The 27,093-nt window shown below is 37.5% G+C and overlaps 1 protein-coding gene across 1 annotated transcript in view; it reads left to right on the top strand.

Moving 5' to 3' along the window:
• LOC126917618 (delta-1-pyrroline-5-carboxylate dehydrogenase, mitochondrial) overlaps positions 1-3,562 on the top strand; it is a 56,571-nt gene extending 53,009 nt beyond the window's left edge. The window contains exon 8 of the mRNA XM_050724690.1: positions 2,351-3,562. The gene's annotated coding sequence lies outside the window, so the exon portion shown is untranslated. The remainder of the gene's footprint in view (positions 1-2,350) is intronic.
• Positions 3,563-27,093: the final 23,531 nt, after the last annotated feature.

Consider the following 27,093-nt stretch of genomic DNA (forward strand, 5'->3'; position numbering starts at 1 on the left):
ATTTCCTGGCCCTCGACCCCTGTCTCGTTCGAACCTCTTTTTTCTCTCCGACATCGACCCTTTCCTACCGAGTGCTCCCGTCATGCTGCGGTGTTACGGTATTATGAGCTTAGAAATATCATAATATCGGCGACGTGTTTTCCGGAATATTGAATTTTGAACAGGAGAGAATCGGACGAGAAGTCGAGCGCTATTCTTCACGAGGAATTTAACACCCGGTTCGTCTTTTTGAAACGCCAATGTGTTCTAAGGTATTAAATATTTAAAGGGTACCTTTACTTGCTTTTAAGCTCTGTTCCAAACGAATTTGATCTCTCGAATTGAAAGGGATTTCAAGTGAGAAAAATTGCTGGATCTTTTGGAATTTGTATATTGTATGAGACTTTGTAGAAGGAATACAAATTTGAAAGTATGAAAAAGTATTCTTTTCTGTAAAGACTAATTTTCAGATTAATTAAATGACTGACTCGTTTCGAGAAGCGCGTGTCGGTAAGAAACGATCATTTGAAATAATCTTCAACTAAAAAATATTAAAAGATCAATTCTTGTCCCAACTTACCTGCACAAATATTCTTTAATTAGCAATAGAATTTATTCAATTCTTTTATTTAATAACTATATGAAAGAAATATTCCAGTAAACTGAGACCCTATTGTTTTTCCATATTCCTAAATTAACCTTTGAATATTCCATAGAAAACTATCGCAAAGCGTACCGTAACTCTACGAAAGAAACTTACATTCCGCTGTCGAGCCATCGAACGGAAAGTTGCTCGATATCGCGGCATTCCACTCCTCTTAAAAAACAAGTAACTCGTACACATCCGGGAACATTCCCCCCGGAGAATCCGTTAAACGAGAGGAGGAATTATCGAGGAATCGTCGAACCGTCGTCTTTCAGCGACTCCATCCGAGCGGGAGCATAATCTCGCCTCGTTTCGTGTCAATATAAGGCGAAACTTCGATGAACCGTCACCCCCCGTGGGAGGGTTGCTACCGCCGTCACTCTGCCGACTTTTTAATTGCGAATCTTCCGCGAAGAGATATCGTAACTATCATCCAGGGAGAGAGACAGGGTGCCGCGATAAAATTCCACGTCCGAGAACTGAATGAAAAAAGACTCCGATTTCTTCGACGATTTTTTCATTTCTTCTCTCCCCTGTCGAACAACTTGTCCGCGAAAATTCAAGAAGATATTCCGCGTCGAGAGTCGCTCATCAGATACACCCTGCCTGCCCATTTCTTTTTTTGCTTTCCTGAAAGACGGCCGCCTTTGAGCAAAACGCGGAGAAAAGTTGCAAAAAAGTTGAAAAGCTTCCATCTTTTTTCCATTCTCTTTTTATTTTCCTCGTCTGCATGCCCCAACCAGCAAGCGCGGACGGAATCGTCCAGATCAACTTTTATATAAAATTCCCTCTCTACCGAGAGGCGCGTGTAAATCAAAGGACGCAATTAATCGGAGGTTGATTGCAATACTTCGCGGACTTTCAATATCCAATTTCGAGCTGGCAAAGGACCGCGATGGTGGACGACCGATGCGAGCTTCCGCCCACTCTTACAGCTTCGTCGCGAGCCGTCGCGGCTATCTCCTTGCCGGACACCGAATCAAGTCCGTTCTACCTTTGTGCGGATCGTTTCTGGGATCTATCAACTTTCCATCGAGTCAATTTCCACAAGGCGAATCGAAAAATTGTTTTCGTTTTGCTTCTGATTCGTTTGAGGATTTACTTAACGCTCTCTCGTTAGAGTTCTGTTGCTACGGTAAATTGCAGGCTTTTCGTAGATTGAGTGCCTTTGATGTATTAGTGTATGATGGCGAAGAAATAGAATTTGTGGTAGGAATAGAATTCTACAATAAGGAAATGGAAACTTAAAATATAAATAAAGAAGTTTGTATTTTTCTATCAACGAGCAAGACACATCTGTATTTCCTGTAATTTTTTTTATGGCAGATATGAAGAATCTTTCCCTTCACAGCACATACCTTTCTTGAAAATTCATTGGTTTAATAATTCTGGTATAATAAGCTCGTATTCTTTTCATTCTATTGCACACTATATTGTATTCTATATCACGTGAAACGAGAAACTTATTTGAAAACAAGGGAAGAAAAATGATAAGAGATCGTCCTAGACGTATTTCCTAAAAATTTTGCAAATTTCTTACATCATTGTACTGTGATAATTCGACCAATTGTTATGTATAAAATCTATTATTCAGAATAATCTTGAGTTAATTCTAATTGATTAGCACGCACGAAATAAATTATTCGTCATAAAATAACTTTTAATTAACCAACGCGAGTTTATCTATACGCTATAACACGATATAAAATTCCTTATCGTTCACAGAATTCGCATGCAACTAACTAACGTCCGCCCTCGTCTTCGTTCCGTCGAAGAACGTTGCATAGTAGACGAACGATTATACAGGCCAAGTGAAGAGCAGCAAAAACTTGGCAAAAGAAGCGAACGCGGAACGCTAGAGCAAGAAGATAATTCCCGCTGATCGTAGGAAGGATACCCGGTCTTTCCGGATCCATGGAAAAAAAAGGATCGAAGAGATTTCCAACCGGGGAACCGTGGCCAAGGAACCGAGCCTAATGGGGAATGGAGGCTTAATTACAGGCTCTGGCGGATATTAAGGGTATGCACGGCAGCTCAGTATAAACGTTGAAGCTGTCGTGTGCGTCTATCGGCTGAAATTGACTACGATAGGAGCAAACGCGGTGCAACCACAGGAAAGGAGACAGATAGACGGAAAGGGAGAAAATCGAGGAAAATAAGGTGAAACGAGGGGTTTGGGAGTTTGAAGAGGATAACGCAGATAGATTGACAGATAAGTACCACCGGGTAAAAAGCTGAGTGGTGTCTAACGAGTGACGAGCAAAGTGAGAGATAAAGAGGCGCGTGATAACAGAGATGGAAGAAAGAAGACAAAATGGTGTCTGGTTATTTGCATTGCTTGAAAATCGACGATGTGCACGATGTAGAAACATTAAATGGTCATAATTCAAGCACGTTGACAGCTCTAGAATATACCAATTAAGGTAGCTGCACGGTGGCGGATATTAAGATCGAGCCTGGATACACGCGACACCGATGTTATCGTCTTTCGCCGCCTCCGCGCATCAATGGCTTCGCCGTGTGTGGTTTTACACACGTGCCACTTGTCACGTGGCATACAGGATCGTACGTATGTGTGTAGGTAGACGTACCACAGGGACGTACACGAGCAGACGTGGCAAACATTATTGCGATATTGGACACATAGTGGCAGCGGGCTACCAACGCGGTAAGCAAACCTCTTTAGCACAAAGCAAATGGGAACTCTGATTTAACACGACTCAGTAGTTGGGCCGAAACTCTCTGAATATACTGATTGTGGTATCATCGTGGTAGCAATCTACGACTCGTTTGGTGGACATAGTGATTAAAATGTTTTGAATGTAGTTTCTCCTTTTGGGTGATTTTTTTAAGGGTGAATGTGTATGTGTGTGTAGTATAAATATACAGTGAATCACGAAAGTATTCGAAGATTTACGATACATTGTTATGAATATATTATACGCGTTATACGAGCCTTTTTGAATTACCATTTTTATTTAGCAAATTATTTAAATACTGTTCGATGCTATCATAGTTGAAGAATATACGGGAAGAATGCGATAAGAATTTCCTATTTTCTACAGGGAAATAGTTTTAAAATTCAATATATTGTTAAATTGATAGCATATTAGCAAGATTACCTTTGGCTTTAGAGCTAGAGTATTGTTCACAATATTAAAATATTGTTTGTCTTAATAATTATATCTTTGGCTTTGATAAAATTTCTCCAACTTACTATCAATAAAGAGTATCTTTGAACCTAATAGACTGTTTCCATTTTAAATCGTTATATTAAAATTCTTCTGTTTAATAGTAAAATGATTACTAAAATTTAGTGATCTTCTATGATGTTGAATTACTATCAAACGATCCTTCACCTTCATTTTACACAGCTAGATACTTCTTACATGTTATTCTCATTATCCAAACAGCGATAATCACCATGTCATCACGTACCCTAAGAGCCTATAATAATCCCTCGAACCATTCACCTCATCTTCAGATAATCCCTAAACCTTTTTCCTTCGGCAGTTATCTACCCCCTTTGCGACGATGTTTCACCAATATCGAGCAACGACATCGACAACAATGATATCAAAAGTTATTCAAGCCTGTGATCGATATTTTCGAAGCTTTTAGACCCTCGGCTGACCTAGTTTCTCCGTAATCTAAGGCCGTAACGAAGACATTAGCGTGTTGAAATTCGAGGGTAATGACCAGGATGGAGACATTTATACAAATGAACATTTTTATGAATATAATTTAAAAAGTCGTACTTAGATCTAGTGATTTGTTTTACCTACTTACATATCATAACTAGACTGGCCATTTGATATATTTATAGGAAATTTAAATTGTGAAAAATGTACACAATGTAAATAATCGATAAAAATGTATAAAATATCCAGGATATGGTGTAATAGTAATTAGAAGTACAGTATAATAATAGAAGTATAGTATACGTAGAAAGCATAGTAATAAAATAAAAGTATAGTATGATAAGTCCCTATAATATTTTTCATAGGTGAAACAGTTTTCTATCTTGGTACCATTTCTTAAATTATGTTCATAAAAATGTGAATTTGCATACATATTCGCAGTCTAATTATAAGAAACACCACGTTTTAAATATTTCATAGATTTATTTATTACGTGTAATCTGTGCGTTTTTCAACCTTCAAATTACCCATAAATGCATAAAAATCCGCAGTGCAGTAATTTGGCCTGACCGATATGTAAGTAATATAATACAAATCAGCGTTGTCGTCGTCGATTAAGATATCTTGCCAAGGCATTTCCAAGAAGTTTCTACGATCGAACGGTCTCTATGAATGCCAATGGCAAATCCGATCGACTTGGTCACGCGAAAATCTCTTCGTCCATTACGCTAACGCGAGTCCGAGTCGAGAAGCAAAGTACGGTGCCCGTTTTATATTGGACGCAAGAAGATGGAAGCATAATCGTTTCTCGTGCGATCATACGTTCGTCGTACTGGCCGGTTGCGTGGACTTCGTTTGAAATTCTATGCATTCGGGAAAGGGGATGAATATTCACGCGGAGCTCAAAGACGCGGAGTACGCGCACGCCTGTTTCGCTCTGCTCGTCCGCTTGTAAAAGTACTAATTAATGGTAAATACCGGCGATGCGCGTGGAAATCTGATGAGATTGTTATTTTCATAACGTGAATCCTTCCATTCTTTTTTCCCTGACCAGAGAATAATTTTGAATATTTCTAGAATTCTCCATGAACCTCCGCGGCTGGGATTAATTTGATTGGAATTGAATATGAATTTTTTTTTATGCGCGGTTTATTACGTTTGAAAGGTTGTATTTGTCCTTGGTGACGGATAAAAGTATTGATTTATAAAGGGACCAATATTTTTTGTACTACTAAATATATTCAAATATATCTAATTGTATACAGCTATACAAAACTGGATTTAATCCCAACAAAAGATCTTAGTAAAATTTTGAATAAAATTGAAAATTTAGTATTATCCATACCACCTCCCTTTTAAATAAATAATTTAAATAAACCACACTTTTAAATAAAAGATTTAATAAATCTTGCCTAATCCAGACATATCTACCGAATTATTTTTTTAGAACGATGATCGTAAAATAATTCTCTTCCGCGATTTCATATATTATATTATGCTTTTGTCCGGAACGTTGTTATTACAGTTAGTATTTCAGATAATAATAATACTATAATTTAATTAGTAGATTTAATCTAAAGAAAAGATATTACTTTTTAAAATATTAAAACAAATTCAGATGTGTCTGAGCTAAAATATTAAATTGCGCAAAGTTTAATTTAAAACAAAAGAAGCATAGTATCTCTAAAACATAAAGTGTCATGTTAATATTTTAATATCCTTTAGAGATAATGAATTGTTATATTTTTAAAAATCTCAAAGGTAATTTTAATCAATCTTTATTACGCAGCAATAAGTGTATCGCGCCTTACGATCTATAAATTTCGATATTGTGCTATATATGGGTTTTATGTTACGTTGACGTTATATTAACGTTAATTTAGACGCCCCGACGTCTCTTCGTTTTTTCCTAGACTCTATTTTATTTGCAGTAAATAGCCGGGATATGATGCTGTAACGTTGTTGCGGAAATTGTGTATGAAACGATGATGCCGTTATAAAAGTTTTATCGGATAATATTATTTACTGTTTTATCCAGATTTTTATCCCAGCTCCGAGGTATATTATCTATTATGTAATTTCATAGTATAATATTGTTGGATTAAAACTTATGAAGAAATTATGCATGTCAGAAAATTATATTCTTGATGATAAATTAATACAAATGGCTCTACAATTTTCACAAATTTATTGTTATATTTATAATAATTTTTTAATACTTACAAAAAGGTACGTTTTTCAAATAAAACTTTAACAGGTAGTTCCTTTAAAATACTACATATATTTAATCAAATATGATTCAATGCTCTTTTTTCGAAACTGATATGAATATTTTCATTATTCGTACCAAACAATAATTTTTATTATAAATCTTCTTATGATCAAATATACTGGATTTCTAATAAATTTTTTCTGTCTCTAATGTGGTTGACAATTGACGATATGATAAACTTTGATGAGTAGTATTGACCTGTCAAGTTTGAATTTTGAAAAAACAAGATATATTTTACATACACCCAATATAATAATTAGACATATTTTAGAAACATTTAAATCGTAACTAAAAATAAATCTATTAGACCGAGACATAAGATGATAGTAGCACGAAAGAAACGACAAGGAAGATAGATCTCGGTGACGTCAGAAGATAAGAATACGGACACGGAATAAAAATTACAGATCCGAGTCATATATTTACCGTGAAGATGCTCTGCCACTGACTTCTCCTGCTAAGCTTGCCAACACCTTTCATATATAATGGCCGTATAAGTCTGCCAGCTCTATATGAAACACTTACGAATCTCTCGTCCGTGTGCAAGCGAGTTCTGCCTCTAGAAAACACGATTGTCTTACTGTCATTTACAGGCTACGTTTGCTAAGTAACTAATGCTCTTCGAATCTCAACCGGATATGTGTAAGTAGAAGCGTGTTAAAGTACGATTGCAATGGAAAAACCAAAAATTTTATATTTTGGAATCACATACAGTGCCCTAGGAAAGTATTTGAACGCTTACCATAGAGAACCTGTATGTCTTTATCGCTCGACACATAAATCGTTCTAAAGTATCATTAACATTGTAATAAAATAGAAAAATCATGGTTATATAGAGAATGTTTAAAACATTGTTATGTATGTATGTTAAATGTCTTCTTATTTTGGTCCTTACAAAATATGATATTGTACGAAATTAGGTACTTTGGAAGTCTGTGAACACTACGTGAAGGAATTCGTTACCGAAAAAGTCGAACAGTTTTCCAAGAAAAGGCTCGTCAAGTTACAGACAGCAAGAAGTCAAATTGTAATTAAATTTTTCTTAACTCTCGCTACGAATTTTCTCTATGACCTAATATCTATATCGTTTTCCTACTTTTCAATCTACGAAGTTGATCGGGCTTCTGAATGGCTCGTATATCTCTCATTTTCGATCGATGTTCCGTAATACAAGCGATAGTTCCGATCGCACGAAAGTCTCGCGATGGTCCCCAACGCAAACACACACCGTACGAAGTAAAACTTTCCTAGTGGCAGGAAAGGAATCCTCAGGAACGCCCTCCGATAAGGGTGGCGAGTAATGAGTAATAGGCTGCTTATTTTCAAAGTTCCTTTTGCGGGCTGGAGGTTTGAAAGGAGGGTTGGGTCGCGAGGAAACGAAGAGACGTTTCGACCCCAAGCTGGGTTAGGTGGCAAGGGTGGCGCAGGTAAGACGTAGAGGGGACTGCGGTACTGGCAGATAATACTATTAATTTACTTCCAAGAATCGTAAAATTACGATGAAACTTTAAATTGGATATTTTATCTGAGAATCTTACTGGATGTGCTCGGCCGGCACTCTTTCACCCCCTTTTCGTTCTCCACCCTGCAGGTATCCGGAGTTCCTTTCTTTTCTCTTCGTCCACGATTTCGAGCGCCGTCTCCTTTCACCGTGGCTCTTGCATACCATTCAACGGAACAACGTTTCCATCGAACGAGCTGTCTAATCGGTCTTATCGCAGGAATATCCCTTCCGCGAGCTTTTTAATGGCAGCCTATCAAAACGGCGGCTACGGAAGAGCGTAATCAAGAGCCGGGGCTATTAAGAGACTTCCCGATGAGAAATTCAAGGTACCAACTTCTTTGAACATCGTGTGGTTTTCGAAGTCGTGACCTAACAATTCGCGTGAGAATTGTAACAAATTGACTTTCAACGTCTCGAACTACGGAGAATTGGTAATGATCTTCGTCTACTTATTTAGGGGACGCGATGTAAATTCAATTGGCGGATCTTGAGTTTGCCTGCGAGCAAGTTTATAGGCATTGAATATTGTTAGCAGGAAATAATTTAGAGAAATCTTTTCAATTATATATGATATATGATTTTTCTGTTAATCCTTGACAGGTTATGATCGACTTATTTAAGATTTGACTCGAGTGAAAGAATGAAATGCATTTTTAGAGCTTCGTATATATTTCACAAGGGAAATGTGCGTTAAGAATAATTAAGCCGAGGATGTTTATGTAATCGATATTTTCCAGCAAATAATCATTGGAATAAAATCTAAATAGAGATTAGTTTTATCATTTTTGCATTGGAGATATATAATTAAGTAGCTACGTATTTATTCAGACTAATATGAACTTGGTCTAAAAAGTATACGTGTCATATGTGATTTAGTCATAGCTGTCTACAATTTATTGTATGAACATTAATGTAGTATCTTAATGGGTCTTAGAGGAAAGGACAAGTAATGATGTTTTGATTTAATTAATAATATTCGAAGCAACGAAATAATTACAATGCTGTCGTACGTCTTATTTTCAGACGCGGCTTTCGACTTCCCGATTCACACTCTTCGGCTTCTACACTCGCTCGCTCTCGCTTCTCAATTCACACTCTGCACACCTTTTGCATCCGTCCTCTCCGGCTTCTCAACTAATACTGACTTTAACGTCTCTTTGTCTTTTCCCGCCGTTCGAGACACGTGTCCCGAAACGCCCGTGGCCAGGGTCACGCGGGCCCTTTCCACGAAACTATCCACTTAAAAAGGATCGACGACACATTGATGTACCCGACGATGCCGCGGCTCTCGCGACATTGTTTACGATTCGGCAGATATCTTAGGCCTTTTGTCCACGATACTACATTAATATTAAAACTATCACACCAGTCAAATTGACTGGTTTTACAATTTTATTTTAAAATTCCTACTTCATGTTATATTTTTCCCCGCAATGATGTAATGACTTTTGCAACGATAACTAAAAGAATAATATAATGAATTTTATTTTGTTTTTTATGTGTTCGAACTCAAAATAATTTTGTATCAAGGCTACTTATACCAATACCAGTCAAAGTATAAAAGGGTCTTGCAATCTGTTTATCGAACCCCAATTCACCAGTTTCCTCGTTTTGTACAACTTCCCACACGTTTTTAAAATTTCTACTGCGTACCATTCAATATGATGATATCAGTTATCAGGAAAATTCCGGATCGAACGCTAGATCTCTAGATGCTAATACTAGAAATACCACATCAGTCAAACTGACTGGTTCTACAATTCTATAAATGTGTCAACCCTCGTTTAGGGATTATGGTCCCAGATGGACAAAAATGTACTACATAACATGGAATTTCTTCTGTAAGAAAGTAATAAATTAATAAATATAAAAATATTCTATTATTACGTATTTTTTAAAGACCAGTCATTGGTAGAAATAGTTTCGATTTCAAGTACATATTTTATTTAACTAGTCATTGAAATAACGTGTTATCATTTTCTACTGTCATTACGAAAACCAATTCCCATCTTTCATTCCAATGTACACAAAACTTAAGCAACTTAAATGATCGACGTTCGTTTAGACTCGTAGATGCTTGGTAAAGTGATAGCAAACAGGGCACTCCGAGTAATAGTTCTCGGAGGGATCGCGCGATCGTTAATTTGCCCAGTGTGACTTGACCGATGCAACTGATAACCCATCTTCTATCCTCGAAGTTTCACGGCTGGCCAAACTTCCTTTTCCGCGCAGGAAGTTCAACGATCTCGTGGAGGTCGCTATTGGACGACAATGAGCCTAAGGTAACTACCAGCCTCACCATGATTGTTGTTACTGCACGAGGTGGATGATGTCTGACCTCGGTTTCCGTCGTTACTCCACTACTTCCTCAACCGTGAACTTGCCTTTGAAGGGAAGCTTCTAACTTAACTGCGTAATGAGTCTTTCTACTTACGCATCGCCCACACCGTCCCACCAAATTTCGTCTACGTTATATTCGGCTAGACTTGAAGATGTTCGTTGAGAATATTAGATACTGTGAATATATTTCAGAATCATTGATAATTGATATAAACGTAAAAAATTCTGAAGGAGATTTTTGTGAAACACGTTTACAAGAATTTTACAAAATTCTATGATATAATTTTTTTATCAGAATACCTTTAGAAATCGAAATTAGGGAACATGATCTGTTGCAATCACGAAATGTTTTCAATGGATGAAAAAGGAGAAGAATGGGTAAATACATAAAATGGAAGAAACGTAAAAAAAATGTTAACAATGTATTTAAATATAAAAATGTAACAATAATTAGTTTCTAAGTGCAAGAAACTGAAATACCAAAAATTTCTAATCGATATTTGTAATTCTTTTTCTCATAATTAAAAAGACATTTCAGCTATAGAGGGGTTAAATACCACTTGCACGTTCGATAATATTTTCTAATTACATAAAAAATTATATTTTACATGAAAATATCATCTGGAATGTTTCCGTTCTTTCATCCCTTACAGAGTCTACTGTTTCACCAGTGTATACTGATATTGTGTATCGGTGTCGACTCCCTTCTGATGAAGTAAACTACGGTGTTTACGAAAGGTAGGCGACAAAACCCTGCGTATAGCCGAAAACTAACAGCGATGCGGGTCGTAAAAGCTTAAAATACTCCGGCTTGAAATTTTCGTCGGCACTGCTGCGCCTGAAAATATTTTGTGCCTTGCGGCACTCAAGATTCACTCGTTTTCATTACGTTCCTTTTTTCTGCTCTTTCTTTTTCTTTCTTTTTCCCCCATTTTACTACTTCTCCCTCAGTTTCTCTGTTTTCTTTTAAGCATTTTTCCTTATTTCCCTTTTCTATCTCCTCCCCCTATACCATCTTTTCTTCTTATTCTTTTTTTTAACAACTTTCATCGTTCCATCCATTTCTATCTCTTTTTCTTCTTTTGCTTAAGATACATTTCGAAGCCTCTTCAACAATGCGATCAAGTTATTATTCTTTGAAAATAAGACTAAAAGATCTTTCCATATTTCCCACTTTAACCTCACAATTATCGAAATGACTAATTCACGATTTCTTCTAGAAATTTTAAACAACGATGCACATTCAAGGGCTTTTTATATGATTTTTTAACAAAATACAATATAGATAAAGGCTTTGCTTTTCTTTTGCATTAGTTCTAGCACCGGGCAACACAACTTTTCTCTAAAATATATTTCCCCATAGTACAAAATATAGCGTCCTTTTTCCGTTATCCAAAAGTTACCTCCGCTAGAATTATTCCTTCGATAACTCTAAACCACGGAAACCTTAATCATCGAAACTGCGCGGTCGCAAATAATCCTTCGCAGTTGCAACGTGTACAGGTTTTCCGGGACGAAGAGCTGGCCGTATCCTTTTCTAGGTGGACGATCGCCATGGGAGAGTGTGCGCGCGGTTGTGTACAAAAATACACGAAGAAATTCCTGGTCCACGACACGGCTTGAAAAGGGTTTGAAAACGTTGGAGGAAGAGAGGGTTTGGGTACATCGGGGGTTAGATGGGTATTTTACGTTTGAGGGGTCGGTAAGCTTCTGATGTATTACTGGCTGAGCCTGCGGAGTCAGCGCTGCCGGTCCAACAAACTGGACAATCCGATTTTTTCCTCCTCTCTCGCTCGTCTCTTCTTCCCCGAGACGGAATGAAAAAGGTCCACGACGAAACTACCGATTCCGACGAACGCCGACTAGCGCCGCGACGCTCTTGTGCCCGCGCCAAGATTCTCATGGCAAGATACAAATTGTAATCCGGCGTGATTGGATCGCGAAATTAGCGGTGCGTTAGTTGAACGTGGACGTTTCGCTGTACCAAGGAAAATTGAAGCGTTTCAGTGAGATTGGATCGTGTGCCATCTCTCTTTCCTTTTTTCTACCTATCTTTTTTGCATATAATATCGCATGCAATTTGTCATAGATCCTCGGTTTGCCGGAAGAAAGACACGAATATAGAAATGGAAAATAGAAGTAGAAGTAAGAAAGTGATTAATTATCAGGGCATATATAAATAAATAAGTATTCAACTAACAATCTTTGGGAGATTTCTCATAGAAATACGCAACTGTAAGACAGCTTTATATAAAAAGAATCGAGTAATTTTCATTCTCAATTTTATAGAATTACTATTCCGCTCACACATATTGCACATAATATATGTAAACCGAGACGTTTTAAGACGTACATTCGATCACGTCAATGTAAAATTTTGATGTGAAAATTTGCTTTTTGTTATTTAACTGTTCCTCGTAGTATCAAATATTTATTTTCACATTATACTAAAATGTGTGCAAGAAAATGTATTCAAAAGCTAAATTATCGAAACTTTAGAAAGTGTCTACCATTTAAATATCTTTGTCCATTTCATATTATAAGTAGATTCATTATTGTAAGTAGAAATAGAATTTATTGTAGACGTATAAAATTGTTATTTGCAAGCCAGGAATTGGTTTCAGAATATGCTATTTAATATATGTATTTTCATAACGTATAAATGGAGAAATATATCGAAAATTTTGCGCAGATTTTTCATCATTCTTTCTGATTTTTGTGCAATGTATATCTACAGTGTTCAATGAAGATTCGATACATCATATGATCCCTCGAAGAGAATCGACCGTCTGTGTTTCATACTGGAAACAGAAATGTATTTCGAAACGGGGTTGCTGGATTTTGATTGACTCTTTAGCGGACGGCGCTCCAGTTTCGATGGATTATTTCATTTCCGTCAGTGAGATCGACTCGTTGCGTGCTTTACGTGTTTCGAGGCGTACGAATTTTTGCATTTAGTCGTCTGCTCTTTGTGGTAGCCCTATTGGCCGCGTTTTATATCTATGCTGAACGAGCAAATTTAATTCCATTTTTCTTCCTAGCTGACAACTTAACGATAACGAAAAACGATTCACACATATATCTTTTTCATCTCGTATGTATATAATAAATACTGTTTCGTTTACGTTAACAGCCTTTTTCGAAGAGACTAAAAAGAAGTATTTAAAAATTCATGTTTTAACAAAATTTAATACATGTGGCCAGACGTTATAATTAATCCTGTCATATTCAACGTTGCACTTTAAAAAAAAACATTGCATTTTAAAAACTGGCTATCTAACTGTATATGTGCAAATGCAACATGTGAATTTGAAGACAGAGGTATAATTATTATGACACGTTATATTTTAATACTATGATGAGCAGTATTTGTCAAATTTTGCAGAGTCTATATACTTATCACACTTCTGTAATCGACTAAAATAACTTTCATATACCTCTGTCTAGCGAAAGACATATTTTCGTTTCGAATTTCCCACGCATCGAACTTTTGTAGAAACCACCTTAGCTGGAGCATCTTCTTCGTAAATGGAAACTTCCTTTCATAAGTACGTTTTGAGCGTGTATCTCGATCGACAATAATAGTTCCGATCCAGTAAAGCGCGACGACAGATCTCCGACTAATTATCTTCAAGTGTTGTCACTCGTCGTTAAAACTAACTGGAACAACCGAAGGGGTGTGCTTCCTGGAACTGGTTCCGGTTATGTTTCCGCGATACCATGCGCATCTGCGTCTGAACGCGGCCTACTTATTTCGCAAATTGACATGTACACATTAAAACAGATAGCATCTGTTTCAGGGGCTCGCAGTTTCGGGATTACAATTTCGTTGCGCAGCGCTATTGTTAAATAACGGATGATTGTTGGAAATTTATATTTTTACCACTGTGACTAAAGGGACAGAATACGAGCAGAGATTTATTTCATACGTTACATAGCATAACGAGTGCCCCTTTTTAACCGTTTCGTTTAAATTTCCGTATTATTTACGCAACACAGCGTTTATTAATTTTTTTATAAACGCATATAGATTCGCAGTCCAATTTCTTTATTGTTACGAACGACATAGAGGAGTTACGAAATTTTAGAATATCGACAATTAAAAAATCTTCGAGCGGAAAGGTTCTCGATCCAACATTTCGCTATCTCAAAGTAAACGTATTGCTTCAAGGTGTTTTACAAGGAGAATTTGGGAACCTCTGTTCCAACTCGTTCCCTCCCCGTCTTGTTATCTTTAAGCTTCTTGCTTTTCCACCCCTCCCGTCCATTCTCGCATTGCGCTTTCTTTCATTTCGCCTCAGACTGATAAATTCCGTTCTTCTTCCTTGGTTTCTCGGCCCGAATGCTCTTATTCCTCCCTTCCAACCTTATTCCATTCGGCCTTTTGTTTCCTTATTTTCCACCCCCTTCTTCCTTCTATGGTTTCTTCCGTTTTTCGAGGTGCTCCTTTTCTTCCGTTTAGTCGGGCGCAAAGATACGCACAAACGGTATCATAGTTTTCCTCCGTGCTTTCGTTCCTCTGTTTCCATTTATTCGCATTCGTGCGTTATGCTATTTCCGTTCGCCTCTACTCTTTTCTCTCTTTCACTGTTTCTTTCTTCTTCTTCTTTATTTTTACCTTCGCTTTCTTGCCTTTTTGAACAATGGCGAATACGCGTGCAAATTTTACCGGCACAACTACCGTCCTTTCTCTCGTTTCGTCTTGTCGTTAGCCACGTAATCTTTTATTCATTCGCCAACCGTTTTAGATTCCTTTCTTCCGTTTATTTTATCGCGAGCATGATAGACGTTGTCTGTTTGCTGTTCTCCACTTTCTTGCCGTTTCTCTAACCTATTTTCCATATTTCTTGTCTGGGATTTCTTCTTCATCGATTTCCCTGGTCAATTCATTCTAGGTCATAGTTGCCAATTTTTTTATTCATTATATCGTTCCAAGTGTGTAAATTTTGTTCCCTTTTTTTTTCTTTTGGATCTTCTCTGTTATTTGTTCTTTTCTTTCTCCTCAATTTTCTCTGTTGAATTCCTTCAGCCATATCTCGTTATTCTTTCGAAAGCTCCTTTCTCTTCTCTGTATTATTTTCTTCGCTAACCCCCTAGCCTTCTCCTAAATCTTCTTATGGCACCACTCGTTACATTTTCTTTTCACAGCCGCACGCTTTTTGTGAAAATACACTCGCGAGTTCACCCACGGTCTACATATACACGTTCGCGTCCCGGCACACCTTTCCGTTTAAGTCTTTTTGTTAATACCACCTTCGCTGGGATATTTATAATTCGATCTATATTACGAGAATAGAAAGAATCTCTTCTTTTCTTTACCACTTTATACCTCGTAATTTATCACAATTCCTCGCGTGCTAAAATATATTTATACATGTCGTAATGAAATCTAAGAACTTTCAAAAATATCCTCAGCTTTCCTAAAATTTTGTAATCCGAATCACAATAGAAACCTTACTCTTCGATCCTCAATCAATTTATAATTTTTCCACTCGCAACTTCAATTCTAAGTTCAGAACTCATCGCTCATAACATTTTCACCACCATTCTCTTCTAAACGTACCCCTTATCGAAGTTTTACGAACGTAATTAAAGAAAAAAAATATTCCCAACTCTCTTAAACCTTCGTAACTAAAATTTTAATTATTTACAACGAGAACTTGGCGCCCTATTTCGGAATTCGAAACACGCGACACACGCATTGCCCATCGGTATCTCGCAAATGTAACCTGAAAACGAGGCCCCGATCCTTCCGCATTTAAACGAAAGCTGTTTAATAAAGGGAAACCTGTTTAATAAAGCAGCCTGAAACTTCGTAATCTCAATCATAATAAAGTGCTCATTCTTCAATTCTGAATTCAGAGCTCGTCGTTTATAATTCTTTCAGCCCATGACCAGCCCTTTCTACGTATATTCTCCATCAACGTTTCAGGAATTTAAAAAGATGGATGCCGCAGTCTTTTCTCTGCTTTGCACTCGCTTCTCCATTTTCCAACCCCTCGTTCTCCGGTCACGCTCGTTTCGCGTTTCCGCGGACGCGCGGAAAGCCGCGTGACGAGCAAGGCTGGAAAAGAATATTAAAGGAAACGGCAGGGTACGCGTTTTCATATTTCGACGACGTCTTAGGGGGCGCGTGCGCCACCAGTGACGGGCCTGGCTTTCGATTCAGACAGAGAACGTCGTGTATTCCCATGAGAAGAGATAGAAACGCGAGATGAGTTTGAAGAATGCTGATGACGAGCTTCTTTTTCTGGTATCTTCTTCTTTTTCGACTTGGATATAACTGAGACGAACCAAGCATATGGACAATGCTTGGTTCCTGTTTTCTCTGTTTCGACATTTGGTTGTCTAATACTGGCAAGAAACTCGAATAGGACGCGAGACTAACGAAGTTAATTTTGAAAATTTATTTGTATGATCGCTGTGGAATTGGTGGATTTGACGTAGAACTGTATTTCATTTGCAATTCTCCTCAGTCGGTTTATGCGAGTCAGTTTTAATTTTATTTGTTTTAAGATTGTGAAGGGGATTTTCCAAGCTTTAGGTCACTTCTGTCGTCACTTCTTTTTTGTCACCTAAATATTAGAGTTTTAAAAGATTTGAAGAAATTAAATAAGAGATTAAGATATTCAAGAAATTAAGAAATTAAATTACGAACATTTGTTTTTATACGTCTGTGGTTTATGTAGTCGGCTTTCGAAAAATCTCCTCTGCAATGTATATCTTTTTTCTCTTTTAACTGTACGCAAATTTGTTCAAGTTTCTCGCAGTCGATGTAATAGGATGTTCATACTATAATTAAGTTCTAATACGAGATATCAATTATTTTTAACGTAGGAATTATTAAATAATCGTTTGTTCGAGCATGGCGAACGATATGATACATTATCGCGATAGACTTTTGCTCGAAGCTGTCACATAAATTTCTCTATTCACAGAGAATCGCGAATAGTTCTCCGTTTAAACACCGGAGCGGTTCACGATAAGAAGTTCAAAGATTAATTTCGAGGGACCGAATTACTTCCGGGCAAATGGTAATCGGGTTAAAAGTTTAATCAAGGCATTGATTACCGGTAAGAAATGAAGCTCAAACGGTTTGTTAAGTCACTCTTCCAAGGAAGGTAAATCGTAAAAAGGTATTCGATAATTATAGTTTTCTAATTATTTTCTCAAAATATAAATCTTAAATATATTATGTATATGCATATTCGTAATTCTTTTAAATTAGCTACAATACACAATATAGTGACAATTTTCTCACGAATATGATCTTTTTATTTTATTACCAACATTCCTAAGAATTGAAATTGAAAGAATTGAAATAAGAAATGAAATTTTCAATTTGACCTTCAGCTTCCAAGGTTAAATATTTATTTAGCTTTCCCACAAAAAGGAGATTTCGGTTTGACCTCAAACTTCACAGGTTAAACATTCGTTCACCAACCACACGAACATTTACGGTCAAATATTTATTCAGCATTTATCGAGTATTCAAGATCAAATATTTATTCAACATCTCCACTACGATGGAGCTTCCAGTTTGACCTAGGTAAAATGTAAAACGTCCCGAAAATGTCGATTGTGTAAAGTGAATCCTACCATCGTCGCAGAAGTGGAAATCAGTTGCCCATCTTTTCTCCGGGAAAAATATTCCCGTTTCGGTGGAATGCTGGCTTGCAGGCAACTCAACGCGCGCCTTATGTCTTCCGTGGCATTGATTGAAGTATGTCTTCCGTCAGAGCAGCAGGATCGTCACGACATTTCCGTCTTGGTAGCGCCGTTATTTCATTACGTATAACGGATATCAACTGTCGAATAAAAACCAAACGAAAAGAGCAACGTTTTCTGTAATATGTAGCTGGAAAATCGTCTTTTAAATGCAGTTTATTGCGATAAATTTGCTGTGTCCAAAAATTTGCAAAAGATGAAAGCGTCGAGTCGGTCGAAAAATTCGTAGCGTTTCTGCTAGGAAATTTTGTCAAACAATGAAATGTTCGATCAAACATTGCCCTTTGTTGGATATTAACCAGTTAGCTGTTTTTGACATTGTTTTAAGTTAAGTAAAAATGGCAATATTTCGTGTTGTGGCGACACCTGTCAGTAATAAAATTAAAAAATAAAATTGTCGATTCAATTAATTTTTAATTCTGCATTATAACAGCCACACACAGTCTGTGTGTGACGAGTATACTCGTCATCGTTTACTTTCTGCGACACATTTTACGTACCCGCTTTTCAAAGAGGTCGCAACAGCTAACTAGTTAAGAAGAAACTCAATCATCTACACAAATGACGAATGCCGCAGTACGAAAATCACGAGACTATTTAATCGCTGGCGAAAAATGTTAACGGAAATGATATTCGTGCGAGACAACACCGTCGGGCTATAACGTTGATTAGTTTAATGGCTTTTGATTTAATGGTCGGTGGATGGTGCAGGTCGGCGCGCTCGCGTGCGTTCGCCTGTCGCATTGCATGCGACGCGCGGAACGACGTGCGTTTTCGTTAACGTTCCACGCCGACCGGGGCTTCGTTTATAATTACGCCACCGCGAATGGTAATCGGTTTATTTAAAAAGCCTTTCAACGTGTCTCGGTAGACCGTGGCGGCAGCCTCCATTCCTCGTTACAGCTCGAAATGCGCAAGGCGCGAGGCGCGGAATTTTTCCCGCGTGCATCAACGTAAATCAATCGGCTTCCAGTCTTACTGAGAATTCGGTCTTGATCTTCTCTCTTCCTTCAATGTGGTTTAATTTCTCTCCTTTGCGGTGAAATATTCTACACGATTAAGAAAGACGTATTGGCTGTGAAAGAAATATAAGGAAAATGTAAGGAAATTATTTGTATAATTATTCTGTGCCGATCAATAATTTAACGCAAAAGTTGTATAATTTTTTGATATGTATTATAAAGACTGTATATTGGTTAATCAATAATTCACCTGCAATTTACGACAGCTGAGAGTCCTGCTCTAAATTCTTAATTTTAAAGGCAAGATAAATTATTACTGATGAAGATCGAATACTGGAAAATGTAGAATATCGACAGTAATATTCTAGTAAGAAGAATCACAAATTCCCAACAAAGAGAATGTAATATTACAGTAAACAACAAAGTTAAACACGAAATTTCTGCATCTTTTGTGGAGCACATAAATCCGCCGGACGCAGAGTTAAATGGATCTTATAGAAGAAATAGAATTTTAATTTCCAACAAGCAAAAGAAGGGGTACGTCGAAAACGCAAAGCGCAATCGAAGACGATTGCCTCGAATCGGCTTTTTCGAAAGCCGATTTCTCTGTGACAAGGCCGCGTTGGTTTCGTCTGGTCTTCTTGCAAGACATCCACGTAGCAAAGGAGGTTGAAGGAAATACCCTTATGGGTGGAGAAAAAGAGGAGGTTAAACGCAGGACGTTTCCGAAGCTCGATCGGCTGGAAAGCGAGGAATCACGTGTCACAACGGCTGACATCTTCATGAAAATCGGCACGTGTCACGAGATTTTCACGACTGCCTACCAAACTAGCTCATGTTTTCCGCTTCCTTCTCCATTTTCTGCACAGATGTACAACGAATTTTTGATCTAAACGAGAAACGATCGAACGTTTTATTATTTGACAGAAATTCATAAGAAAAATGTTACGAAATTTCCGAACGGCTGGATACTTTTATCTTTTCCAATTATAATTTAGTTTAGTACGATCAGGATTATATTTTGTGATAATCCAAAGAGTTGGAATAAGTTACTTTAAAACTATCGATATACGTATACGTACATTTAAAATATTATTTATATTTCTAATAACAACTTTCACTATATTTATATCCATTGTAATTTTAGCAAGGATTTGAATCTAGTAGTTCTGTAAAATGGGCAAGGATTTCATATTCGTGAGAACCAAGACGACAAAGAGAAATGAATTTACTTGGAAGAGATTGCAGGTTTTAAATCCGCAGAATTATGAGATTTGCTACGTGTGTGCCACCTGCGAGTCTTTGTTTCGTTAAGTACATCGACAATGAAGCGACTCCGCTTTAAAATGTTTTGAAACGGAAAAATCTCTCGATCAACAACCGGCTGAATCGAACAAACTAAATAAATAAAAAGTCTTCTAAAAAGAAAGGAAACGATTTTTATCAAAAGCTATTATTACTCATCTAATTTTGCTACAGTTATTAAATTTCTTCTTTTTTAACGATAAGAAGACACGAGTAAATTAAGAATAATCCAAAGAAGAGACAAACGAAACACGCACTCCTCTAACGACGAATATAATAAAATAAAATCGAACGTACAATAAAACTGGGGAATTCTCAAAACCTTTAAAAAACGCCTCAAGAAAAGGAACACTCTGCAAAAACAATAATGGTCTTGAAAATCGCATTACCAGACTACCGTCATTCTTCTTTCGAGCTCTTCTTTCGTACCTGTCTCGAACCTCTCTAGTACCAACGAGACAGGCCAGAAAAGAATACTTCCTTATATTCCACGAGTGACTAGAACGGACAATCTCAGCTGATCGAACGAGGAGGAACAGTCTCAATAGACAGGTAAAGAAGATCCTCCATACACATTCTCGTTATACAATAAGAAAGATATAATTTGATGTAAAGAAGTAAATTATTCGCAAAAAATTCATAAAAGCGATAAAAATAATCTTTGAGTATCTTGCGGCACATCAAAAAATTTATTGGTTAGATTAGTTTTTTAATAACTTAATTACCACTATAGAAGACAATTTTTAATCATTATTAATAGCCATGAATAGCGCAAACAAATTTTCCCCTATATTTTGCACTACTTTAGTGTACATCATCGGCCCTGCAGAGGGAGAGACATAATGTAATAAAATATAATTTATAAGACAACGCAATTTATCGAAAACAAGAAGTAAATTACTCACGAAAAATTCATGAAAACGATAAAAGTCATTTTTGAGTATCTCGTCACGTTCCAAAAAATGTATTGCTTCGTTTCAAAGTTTAACTGAAATACTCTCATAGAAGGCAATTTTTAATCACTATCAGTAGTGATGAATAACACGGAAAGATTTGCTTCTATATTCGCTATATACACTTTAGCGTACATCTTCAATCCCGAAGAGGGAGACAGATAAGAAGAAACAAAAGCAGGAGGAACAGAGAAAGTATAGATGGAAGATGGTACAAAGGTGTATAAGGGGGTTGTATCAAGCTTCTCTCAGCTATCGTCGAAGGTATTTGCCGCGAGGTACATCGGCATCATTAGAATCTACCCCCAGGTAGCCTCGCGGCTCTTTGTATCCTGCTCGTCGTCAGTTTTTTGCCTCCTACCCCTCGATTCACCCCATGGATCGTCTTTCCGCTGTACCTAGCATCCCTCTTCCGTTACAGGAACACAGGATGAATAGCGTTTTCTTTATCAATGCTTTGAAATCTCGATGCGGCAACGGATAAGACCGTGGAGAGATGATATCGCGAGAAAACTGTCCTAAGTGCAGCAACGGAGGGGTGAAGCGTGGCCCTGGCGTCTCAAGAAACGGAATTAGATTTGTTAAGAGGCTGTCCTGCCACCGGGAGTTCCAGGATGAAAGACGCGACGGTGGCGTGCACCTGCATCCACTCGGCGAATAATAATGTCGTAGCTACGTCCACTGGCGATTTGCTTAATTTATTCTTAACGAGTCGCGCGAAACCAGTCTCCGGTCTTTGTGAGAAGGCTCGTTGATTGTTAGAGAGATGGACCTGATCGTGATGATAATTATCGATCGACGATTCGGACTGATCGCACGGCGAATGGAAATCGGAATTTCTCTGTCGCGGGTAAAGGGACGGATGTCTCAGAGAAGGGATAGGGGTAGCTGAGAAGTTTGAAGTTCGTCGTAGAATAATCTTGGCCGGGCCTTTGTCCTTTGGTAATTATGTTACATTTGAATTAATTGAGATGCATATTATGGACATTTCCAGTGTTTGAATTTCTTCTCAATCCTTTGCGGTTCGATGATCAGTTTGCCCGGACATTGATTTCATTCTGGTAGGTCCAATGTCCAGTCTGGTTGGACAACGATTTTATTCTGGTAGATGCGATGTTCAGTGTTACTGAACAGTGATATTTTTTCTGGTAAGTCCAATGTTCGGTCTGATATGTATTTGAAATGTGATTTGAAGTATATCATGTTTGGTCTGGTGTTAATTAGAAACAACTCACAAATGCTAATAGTAAATGTGTAATTAAAAAAGATCAAAAATAAAGAAATTTCATTATTATCTCATAAGTGCATTAATATTGTTCCGTGAACGATTGAATTCGGATCAAATTGCGTTGCTTAGCAATCGAGCTTCGCGCTTCACTCGATTTCAGCGTATCTGGTTTTTTCTTTCGGCTGATAAGTCCGAGCAATTCCTGGAACACTTGTCTTCCTCGATTTTGTTCGCCACGTGAGTCCAAACTTAGGACGTTAGTTTCGGCTAGCAATTGCTGATGTCGGACCTGCCGGTGTCGTCTATGTAAATACCTGGTACAGATCTAGCGAATAGTACTTCGAAAGTAATCGCGGACCGCAAAGTGTTAACAGCAGTGTATCGCTGCGAGGATGAATTAATACAATGCAAGTGATATTCAAGAATCAGGAAAATTATAAATCGAGTAAATTCCTATATTTATGTAAAATAACGGTTCAGGAAATACGGCGAGGATACGTGAAAATGAGGAAGAAATTAAATGAGGAAGAGACACAAATAATGAAGTCTTTTAATGTTTCCAAATATACGAAATAGTAAGACGACCAGCAAAAAGGAAGCGTTCTTTCGAATTGTGCGTTTGCGTTGCAGAAAGTTGAATAATTAGCGGGATGTAACGAGCGCATATATTTTCCAAGGCAATGGTTTTCGTTTTTAGAAAAGCGCTAATTAAAGGCGAGTGGGAACTGCCGTTACGCGAAGAAGAATACACATGTGTGGCATTTTTACATCTTTGTTTCACCGTGAATTCATTTTGCAACTCCCGACTTTCGTTCCTTTTCCAACTTGTTTTTTATTCCTCTTTCTTCAACAGACCTAGCGTAAAAGCGCAAATAATTTTATGCCGCTACCACGCGTATTCATTTATATTGCTATTAAGAAAATAAGCGAACAAACCGAGCAACCCTGTTCGCAATTTCGAATTTTGCCAGCGGCGAAATTCTTGTCCATTCGACGATCATTAACATCTGTTCCTAGTTAACCGGATTGGGGAAGGTTGTTGGGTGGCCAAATTATTTGTTACCTGGAAAATTGTTTAGAAAATGACCTACACACTTTTTCCTAGAATTTCCTAGTGCAATTAGAAATTTATTGGCAAACGATAATTAATAATATCAGTTAGACTATGCTGCATATGAAATGTCGTTTCTTCGAAGTTTGAATTTGTTGCACTTATCGTGAATTATCAACGACAGTAAAAAAATAGAAATTTGTTATAAATAACCTATATTCAATATTCAGACGACTTATAATAGAGATATGAAAGCTTTGTTACTTATTATTGTTATTTATTCGTACGATCTTCTTGCACGAGCTCAAAAGAGAAAATAACGTAAATGTTGCAGATAAGATAAATTTATTACAATTTTTAATGCACTAAGTATACATTAAATGGAACTATAAACGAAAAAGTCGTAACAGAGCCGTTGCAAGAATTTTTCAATTATAGAATTGAGAATTTTTACACAAATGTAATAATGAAACCAGCTAATCATTCAAAAAGCCTATCTCATTATGCAAAAATTATTTTCATCCATAACGTTCTGAGCGAAGAGTTGTGATAAAGTTCGGATTTCTCTGTATTTTTTTGGCAAAATTGTTGACACTGACGACCATTGAATACGAGGTTTGAACATTGTTTGATTTTAGTTACTGTCATGTCTCGCACAGAGTGAACAGACGTCTCCAACCCCCACGAGCTCCATTAATTCCTGTTGTGTGCGCACGCCAGTGTCTATCTCCAGACTTTGTCACTTGTCAGATAAAAAATGATGGATTTTCCATCGCAGCTTCGACTAATTACGGTAGACAAAGTCCCTTCTCTTTTCTCATACATTTTCGTACTCTTATCCATTTTAAAATTTAAATAGATTAACAACGTAATATATATTGCGCTTTGTATGCCCTCCGTGATATTCTTTTCCATCTCTTCCCCTTAGTTTGAAAATTAACTCAAATCTAACTTTCTCATAAACTTCTCAATTTTGTTTCCATGTCCTACTAAAATTTGATTCAAACTCTCTTAATAAATTTCAGCAATTCTTTGAGCCTCTAAATTTAACTTAAACTTAACCCAAACTATGCCACAAACAAGATCGCTTTATTCACGAATCCGAAACGTTTCTTAGAAATTGTTCAAACTACTATTCGTTTCTCCCTCATTCGACACACTCATTTGATGATACACATTACCAATTTTTAACCAAACTTCGACAAGTTTAACCAACAGACTTATACAATAATTTCATGATAAATTTTCTGTTTCCAGGAAAATCTTCAAAATTCGTTGCTTACGTAAATTCAAGTCCACAAATCGGTCTTCACATCAACTCTGTGCGCCACCCCACGGAATCAAGTTCTTCTTCACGTAACGCGATGACATTGCGAGCCAAGCGAAGAGAGATCGCGAGAGAGGAGAGGAGAGAGCGGCCGAACGGTCGAAAAACAGTCGGTCACGTGGCTGTACGTGCACAAGAGCAGAAGGAATACCCTTTTGCTTACTAGTGGTGGAGGTAACGGAGGGTAAGTATTCCAACGTGTTTAGTATTCCGGCGCCATTTGATTCCTCGGCTTCGGTACGTGGGCCGCATTGTTTTCGAGGCTGACATCTCACTAAGGCGAATAAGGAGGGCCGAGTTTCGTGGGAATTCGCCCGAGGAATATTATCGTGCCACCACCGTCTTCGTTTTTCCAATGTCCGTCTAACCCTGCCTCAACCCATTCGTTTCTTTATTTCACGTGTTTGTTAAGGAAAGCTCGTTCCACGCGATAATTCTTTCGATTCTTCGTTGATTTGGTTCGTTTTCGCTGAGAGAAGTTCTGTTAAGAGTTCTTAACGTTTTATCAAAAGCGTCGTTTCTACGATGAACGATGATCTTATCGGGAGAATTTTGGAAAACGAGAAGAAAAATTAATCGTGTTGCTTAAACTTTCTTTATGGAGCTTGATGTGTTACTCATAAATTGTACTACGATTATTTAAATTATTTAGAATATTGTTTAGATTATTTGAAACACTATGTAAATTATTTAGAATATTATTTAAATTGCTAACAATGCTATTACTTTCTCTGGATATTTTTACACAAATTTATATACAAAGGTCCCAGGTATTTATTAACATTCCAAACTTGCTCGTGCATTTGTTGGATAATTGCAACATCTCGGATTCCTACTCGCCGAAAATTTATGAACAACAATGTCAATAGAAACTCGAAGAAGACAAGCTTCACCGAGAAAAACACTCCACAAATAAAGTAAAATCAGCCAGCGATCTTTCGGTCAGCTTCTCATTTACCACGCTCGATGTTCCATTCGCTCGGTTTATTATGCTAATTCCAGGGTCATGTAACTTCCATGTCTTCTCGACATTAGTATAAACCAGCCAGCGTCGCCTGTGGAACACTAAATTTCGCCGCGCGAGTACGTGCAACCCTTCGAAGCCTTAACGCGAGACAAACCTAGCTTCTTCGACGTGAATTCACGTTCCAAGTTGCGTACCGTGTGTGTTTTCACCGCGACTGCTTTTGCTTCGAAAGTTGTCGCGGCAACTTCCTAAACACGCCGCCACCCTTCATCCTCTTGCGAGCTTCTCGTTCACCCGGTTGCCTCTGCTCGCCGATTAAATGGAAGATTAACCTTGCGACACGAGCACACGATACCCCCACGTTCCTTGATACTTTAATCTTCGACACGCGCCAGTCCTTTACTTTTACACGTAGTCAACGCTGGGAATCGGGGGTTGCGTCCTTAGGGATCAGATCGATCAGCGCCGAATGCAGCCAGCTACCGGGTGTATGTTGGATAGATAAGGGATGGACGCTGAATCGAATGCAAACTGAACTATTTACTATGATTTCTTGTCGAGATTAATGGCTATTTCGATATTTTGCGGGTGAAATTTTGGATTTAGGGAGCATTGGTTTCAGCTTTTAAAATATTTGTAATTAACTGGGGTATGTTGGGATATAGAATGATTGGACGCCGGATCGAATGTAAACCGAACTGTTTACTATGATTTCTCATCGAAATTAATTGGAATATTGTTATTTTTTGCTTTTGAGAGAATTGATTCCGATGTTTGAAATATTCATAATTAAGGGGTGATTCGTTAAGCGCCAAGTATTTGATTGATTTTGGAGCTGTTGTCGTTTTGCTCTAGATCATTCCATGCTCGATGGTTTCATATCTTACACCATTTATAGAGATATTATAGTTTTTAAATGTTTTATATATTTTTTAAATAAACATGTTAAGGTACATGTGTCGAATAATTTATAATTCGTTCTGACGCGTTACGTAACTCGTTAATACGATTTTTATGCAACGCTGCAGAAATGTATATAATTCACACGATACGCAAAGTCGAATAAAATATACGACGTGTACCGATCATTGGAAATTAGGAATAAATGGAAATGCTTTTAGGTAGAAGATATAATATATGCAAATCCGTCAAGCCAATAAATAAACATCAAGCTCAACCAGGAGTAACAT

Source organism: Bombus affinis, chromosome 6 (genome assembly GCF_024516045.1).
Source record: "Bombus affinis isolate iyBomAffi1 chromosome 6, iyBomAffi1.2, whole genome shotgun sequence".
Classification (NCBI taxonomy): Eukaryota; Metazoa; Arthropoda; class Insecta; order Hymenoptera; family Apidae; genus Bombus; species Bombus affinis.